At 41.5% G+C, this 7,656-nt stretch overlaps 1 non-coding gene across 1 annotated transcript; it reads right to left on the bottom strand.

The window, feature by feature from the left end:
- Positions 1-2,686: 2,686 nt before the first annotated feature.
- LOC145077492 (small nucleolar RNA R71) lies at positions 2,687-2,793 on the bottom strand. The gene has a single exon (XR_013693235.1). It is a non-coding gene; the product is annotated as a small nucleolar RNA R71 (small nucleolar RNA).
- Between the last annotated feature and the right edge of the window lie 4,863 nt (positions 2,794-7,656).

Here is a 7,656-nt window from a genome sequence, read left to right on the forward strand (position 1 = left end):
GTCTCACTTTTAGCAGGTTTGGAGTGTTCAGTGTTTCTTGGGTTATGGTCGAGATCGGTTCAGGGGCATTATGTGGAAGGTATGCGATCAGGATTCAACGAGTTGGTTATCTAGCATCGTCAGGATTCTGTGAATTCAGCCATTGTCCTTTGGTTGGCTTTTGGAAGCGCCAAGGGAAGTGGTCTATTGTTGAGGTTTTGGTTAGAGCATCAGTTAATTGGACTTCAAGATTTTAGTGTGGTATCAGTTCAAGGCATCAAGGGTTATCAGTTTCGCTAGGATTCGGGAAGTGTTCATTTGGTCATTAGAAGTTGTGCGGTCTTTTGGGGTTTGGCTAGTGATGGAGCACTAGCACATGTAAGCACATGTTGTCAGCAGTTTGGTTATTAAGGGGTAAAAAGGATTGGAATCCTTCAATTCTCATTTGTTGTGAAGACTGATATTGCCATATTTATACTTATTTTTAGACAATATTTAAGTACATTTTTATTAATAAATTGATAATATGTTTAGAATAATGATACTTATAGCTTCAAATTTTTATTTTCAGTCAATATAAAGGATTTTCGAAGAGAGGGACCAAAAGTGACAAAATGTGGAACATGGGAGGCTTGAAAGATAAGAAAAGAATAAATTCACGATAAATACTTAATTCACGACGTGGCGATGAAGCCCACGATGTGGCATGGGTTTTCCAGAAGATAGACATCGCGACGCGGAGGATTTCCTTGGAGGATACGTATTACTTGAAGCCCACGACATGACACAGCTGGCCACGACATGGTGCGGGTTTTTGAAGATTATATAAGATCTCCTGATTATTACGAAAGGAAGAAGCTTTTGGCAGAAGGAAAGAGTTCCAAGAGTCGATTCAAAGCGAAAGAAGGGTTCTGGAAAAAGGTTTTCAACATAAAAAAGAATAGAGGTTTATATTTTAGTTAAATAAGAACATGTCTTTCATTATTTTTAGCTGTGTTGGCTTAGTTGCTATGATGAGCAGCTGAATCTAGCTACTCTTGTTTAGCTAGATGAAGCTTTAAACTTATGAATAGTTATATGTTTATGCATTAAGTTTAGTTGGTAAAAATTGTTGGTGTTTGATTTGTATAACCTAGCATGCTATTATTTGTTTATCTAATTGCTTGATTGCATGTTCTGTGTAGCTTAGTGACCATTAAACTGCATGAACCTGTTTACCTAATGATTTAGTGAACATTGAATTGTTAGAGCTAGGATTGACCAATCTTAGTTAGTAATTAGAATAAATAAAGCTTAGATGTGCTAGAGAACGTGTGTTGTGATCATAATTGCGTTTATACAACAAATCTTACATAGCATATTTACATTCATAATTAGTTCTGTGTTTAATTATGTGTGAACATACATGGTTTGACATGAATTAGTTAATTATTGGTAAAGTTAGAACTAAATTACTAATACAACTAAAAACCAACTTAATAATCCGTAATCATTAGCTAGCCATAAGGGAGAAGTGGATTCAAACTAAACAAGAGTGTGTTTTTGTTTATTGAATTTAATTTAAGTTCATCTGATCTTGTAAAACCAGATAAAACCCCTTTTAAACTTGTTAATAAATTAGGTTAATTTAATAGTAAATAAATTAATTAGAACACCGTTCCCTGTGATCGACACCCGACTTACTCAAGCTATACTGTAATCTGACTAGGTACACTGCCTATAAGTGCATAGTTAGTTAAGTTTGTTAGGTTATAAATATTAAAATTAGTGAGTACTTTTGTGCACATCAAGTTTTTGGCGCCGTTGCTGGGGAACGGCTTAGTTTTTAGCTCATTTATTTGCATTAAATTGATCGATCCTTCTTGTGGAGTAAAAATCCACAAAAAGTTAATTTTTCAGCAAAATAATTTTTTTTTCTGTTATTCACAGAGTCCACAATGTGGCACTCCTCTGGCCACGACGTGGACAGTTAAAAACTAGATTTTTTTAGTTTGAAGTTAGTTTTTCTTATTTTAGTTCAGTTTTACGTTTTTAGTTTAGCAAGTTGCAGGAGTTCATGACCAGAAGCTCAAACACACACTTGGTGCCACCACTGGAAGATCCCGAGTCTGCACTTCACAAGAAAAAGACTCCCTTACAAGAATTGAAGTCAGCTTTTTCTAGGAAGTCGGGAAAGAGGACAGGAGAGTCAAGTTCATCAGCGAGGCACAAGAGCAATCTTGAGCATTTGGATCATACGCCCATCCAAACCGAGTCCGAAAGCGATACCGAGCCAGAATTTGAAGAACACACGAGCAAATCCGAGAACGAGCCAAGGAACGAGATGGCAGCGATTGAAGAAATGTCCATGGGAGCTTACAAGAAGCGGATCCGAGAAGATGTGGGTCCCGGTTTAGTCCAACCCGCGATACCTGCCACTGCCACATTCGAGCTGAAGGGACACATATTGACTGCACTAAAGGACATCCCATTTTTCGGGAAAGATCATGAGGATGCTTTTAAGCATCTAGACGAAGTCAACGACATTGCGGATTACTTCAATGTCTCAAATGTCAACAGAAACACAGTCTTGCTTAGGATGCTTTCCATCACTTTCAAAGGAGCTGCTAAGGAGTTGTTAAAGGCACTCCCACCGGGTACAATCACCACTTGGGCTCAAATGCATGAGCAATTCTTGGACCTGTTTTGCCCGCCATCCAAGATAGCCAAACTCAAGAAGGCAATAGCCAACTTTGAGCAACAACCGGGGGAATCACTATACGAAGCATGGGAGCGGTACAAGGGCTTGCTCAGAAATTAACCTCAACATGACCTAAATGTGCAGCAAGAGATGTCAATCTTTTATGATGGGGTCAACGTGATGACAAGACAACTCCTTGATTCTCAAGGACCGTTGACAAAGAAAAATCCAAGGGAGGCCAATGAGCTAATTGAAGAATTCGCGAAGCACTCTCGCGAATGCCACAACCCGAGGCAAGAAGGAATCAAAGGAGGTGGAGGGGCCCAAACTGAAGAAATAGCAGCTGTCATGGCCATGCTGAGTAATATGGATCACATGATAACACAAATGGACCAGTCGATACATGCCATAAGAGTGGGTTGCGAGAGATGCAGTGGTCCACACTTGACCAAGGACTGCAATGTAGATGAGTTTGGGAACAGAAAAGCTCAAGTGTACTACTCTAGTGGGGATAAGTTTGATGAGGACTGGAGGAAACTGAAGAAGGAGTGGCTGCCATATGAAGAGTACAAGAAGCAAAAAGAAGAAAAGTATAGGCAGACAGGTCGAGGCCTTTATCAAAAGGAGCAGCCACCAGCCGAGAAGAAACCCGACCTAGAGACCATTTTGATGAAGTTTATGGAAGCTTCGGAAAAGAGACACGATGCCGCTGATTCTGCCATTATGGAGCAACAAACTCTGATAAAGAATCAGCAAGCCTCCATCCATAACCTTGAAGTACAATTTGGTCAACTAGCCACTTTAGTTCATGGAAAATTGTCCCCGAAGAATCCCGAAGTAAAGACCCAATCTCAGGTAATGGCCATCGATATTGAAGAAGATGCAATCTCTGAGTTCCTGGAGGCATTGGAAGAAGAACCGCAGCAGACCAAGAAATCAAGGATCGAAAATGGAGAAAGTGCTGTACCAGGCTCGCCACGACGTGGCACTCCTCTGGCCACGACGTGGCGCATGGCTGATCAAAAACCCTTTGAGCCCGTTCCAGCTTATCAGCCACCTTTGCCATTTCCCACCCGAGCTGCACTTGGTTTACTGGAGAAGGAGCATTTTGAGTATGTAAATCATGTGAAGGGAATCCCAATTAATACCCCCTTTTTCGAGTCCTTATCCAAAACTCCCGAGAACCAGAAATTACTGCAAGACTTGATAGACACTCGAAGGCAATTAAAGAAGCAGTCTACAGTGATTCTAAGTGAACAAACTTCAAAAGCTGTGTTGGGAGAAACACCAGAAAAGATGGGGGATCCTGGATGCCTCACGCTTCCATGTGAGTTTGGGAATAAAATGAAGGTTAATGCTTTAGCCAATTCTGGGGCTAGCATTAATCTGATGCCTTTTTCATTTTATCAAAAATTGGAGATTCAGAAAATGAAGGCTACAAAAATGAAGATTCACATGGCAAATCGTTCGGTGACACAACCCTGGGGCATAGTGGAGGATATTTTGGTGAAAATTGGAAGATTTATTTTTCCAATAGACTTTGTAGTCTTGGACATGAAAGAAGATCTGGATGTTCCAATAATCCTTGGTCGTCCATTGCTTAACACTACTGGAGCCCTTGTTGATATCCGCGAGTCTAAGCTCACTTTGAGGGTTGGAGATGAACAAGAAGTCTTTGGGATAAAAGATGACTTTCAAGAAGATAAAGAAGAGTTGTTCACAATTAACAAAGAGAATGAACTAGAAGAACTGGAAAAGCTTATGGAAGAAGAGATAAAGACAGTTCATCGAGTCAAAAGGACAAAACCGAGGGCATCTGTTCCATATTTGATTGAAGTCATAGCTTACAAGAGTCCGCCTTCTTGGGTGAACGAAGAGGATGAGGAGATAACAAGTGATGAAGAGGAGGTCACTTCAAGAATGACAAAGCCGATGGTGAAAGAGGAGGTGGATGCTATGGAGTGCAAAGAGGAACCCAAGGGCACAAAACGCAAGCTGGAAGAAGAGGGAAAAGCTAAAAAGGAAAATTCAAAGAAGGCATATAAAAGGCGAGTTCAAGCTTACAAGAGGCGGTTCAAGGAACAAAAGATCTTAATGGTGGACTCTTCAGAAGATTCAACGTAGAAGGCACGAAGTCCAGCTCAAGACTCCAAGAAAAAGAAGCGCTTCTCGGGAGGCAACCCGAGTTTGGTTTGCATTTTCTTTTCTTTTACATTTTTCTTTTTCTCTTTTAGGAAAGACATCAACTCATCATCTAAATAACTGATAATTAGTAAAGAATTAGCTGTGGGGAACTTTAATTAATGAATGAAATGCAAAGTAATTAGTTAATATGTAAGACTTTATTAAAATTTTGCATTTGGGCAGTTTCCACGACGTGGGCATAACCAGCCACGTCGTGGGTCAAATTGAAAACATGGGACTAGATGACAGATTTAAGGTCCACGACGTGGGCATAGCTAGCCACGTCGTGGCCTTTAAAAAAATCAGGGGGGGGGCATTTCTTTAAAACCCTTTGACCGATCATTCCCATCCCACTTGAAGACTGCCGCACGAAAGGGAACAACATAACCCCACAACCAATTTCTTAATCTACTTCCAAATTCCTTGCAAGATCTTGCCAATTACTCTACTTGGTATGTGTTTTTCTCATTTTTATGTAGTTAGTTCTTCCAATTTCAAGTTTTCATGGTTAGGGTTTGTATGATTCTCGAAATTGGTCGAATCTAGTGGTTGATTTTAGATTGCATGTCCTTTAAATGTCCATAGGAACAAACCCCAAGCACTAATTTTGGTAGAAATGTCATATAAATGGACCGATCGTATAGTTGTGACCGACTGCGGCCCATGACGTGGCGTAGCCTGGCCACGTCGTGACTTCTGGCAGAACAGCATAAATTGTTTTAATGTTTTGGACGTTTGCTGTTTTGGTTTGATTTTGTATGCAGAAATGGGACCATGACGAGCTGTTCCACAGGAGGAAAACCCGATAGATGTAGCAAGTATACATCCCTTATACCAGTTTCCTCAAAACATTCCCCGACCGTTGTTAACTACTTACGAGAATCGTCTTGGATGGCTGTACAATAGGGAGTCTGTGATAGCCCCAATTATCGATTGGGGATGGCTTGGTGGAGTGGGAATGGTTGCTGAGTTGACACGCTATTGGTCGAAAACATACGAAGGGGACCAATTTTCTTTCACTTGTCACGGGTGGAGGAATTTGTTTGCCATCCAAGAACCTGTATACCGGGAATTATCGGTGGAGTTTTTCTCTACCGTATGCTTCGAGGAACGCACTATTGATTTTACCTACAACCGGGCACTTGTGTTTCGTTTGGGTGGTGTGTATCGAGAGTGTAGTCTTCGAGAATTCGCTTGGCGTATGGGGCTTTATACCGAAGTGGAGACTTAATCTCCATTTTTCATACCGTTTTTGCTTGGCTGTGTACGGGATTTTAATCCCGGTGTTTTGGATGTTCAGTTCTGGAGGAGCATTTCTAGCCATGATTACAACACTCGTGACTCAAGTGTGTCACAAATTCGGAATCCGGTTTTCTGATTTTTACACCGCCTTATCACTTTTTCAATAAATCACAAGCATCATGGTGATAAGGTCCCCATTCAGAATCTGTTTTATTTATGGACTCTTATTACCCTGGGAGTTTGTTGTGATTTACCTTATATGTTGGCGAGATTCATGGGGGAAGAAAGCGGCCAATTCTAGGCCCGGGAGCCCGATTACAGGAGGGCATTTGGTTACTCGCCTGGCTAGGTCATATCATATTTTGACCCATGACTTTGTGAGGAATCTTACTCGATTCCCGGACACAGACTTGACTATTCAAGTCTTGGGTGTTATGCGAGCGGTGGTGAATATCGGGGGTCGTTTTGTTATACCGCCGATAGATGACGAGCAAGAGGAGGCGCAACCAGGACAGCAACCACCAACCAAACCGCGGCGTCGGAATCTGCGGGCTAGAGGTGAAGTCGAGAGGAGGCGCAACCAGGACAGCAACCAGCAACCACCAACGTACAAACACTACCCCCAACGTAGTGTGTTGAGTTCCAAAACCTTAATTTTTAGGTTGGCTCACTATTTAAGCACCTTAAGTTCCAGGTGTGATCCTCCCTTTCAACCTCCATTTTATTAAACCATAGAGTTGTATCTTCATCTAAGAGTGTTGTGAGCATTGTATGTGTATTTTTTGTGGATTCTAGTGTATTTCAAGAAGTGGTAGCTTAGTGCAAGGTGGTGGTTTAAGGAAAGGCTTGTGGATCTGGACTCTTTGCTACATTTTCAGCTCATTGAAGGCAAAAAGTTCTTAACTTGATCATTAGATGTTGATATCTATTATTATATGGGTTTTTGGTCCCATTTTGACCTCATGGGTGAGATCTAGTGGTTGGACACCACTCTAGGAGCTTTGAGTGGCCACTCTTAGCAGATATGAGGTTATAAGTTTATGAAAATGCTTGCTTGATGCTTAGATATGGGCCATGCATGCTTTAGATGGATTAAGATGAGTATTATTGGGCTAAGATGGTCATTGGGTCCCTTTGAGTCATGCAAATGCATAAAGGTGCCGACTTTATGCATTAAGAGCTTTATTTTGAGGTTTCCTGAAGTTTAGATGCAAAGTGATTAATTGGTTGAATCACAAATGGAGTTTGGAGGATCAACGGTTACGCCCCGCGTAAGTCTTTGTACTCCCCACGTATTGACCTGAGGCCACCGATCTTTATTGTCGAGTACGCTGAGCGTACCTAAGGGGGTACACCTCGTGTACGCACATCAATAGGCTTATGGGATTGTTTCATGTTTGGGCCTCGGGCTTTGGTTTGAGTTTTTGTATGTTGGGCTTTTTGACCAGGGGAATCTTAGAGTCTTGGACTCTTGTTTGGTCATGACTAGCTGGGCCTAGATATTGGTATTGTGCCTTTATGGGCCCAATGGTTTTGCGCTTTAGTGGGCCCAATGGGTTTGGACATTTGGG

The sequence above is a fragment of the Lactuca serriola genome, chromosome 9, assembly GCF_051521515.1.
Source record: "Lactuca serriola cultivar US96UC23 chromosome 9, Lser_US96UC23_V15, whole genome shotgun sequence".
Taxonomy (NCBI): Eukaryota; Viridiplantae; Streptophyta; class Magnoliopsida; order Asterales; family Asteraceae; genus Lactuca; species Lactuca serriola.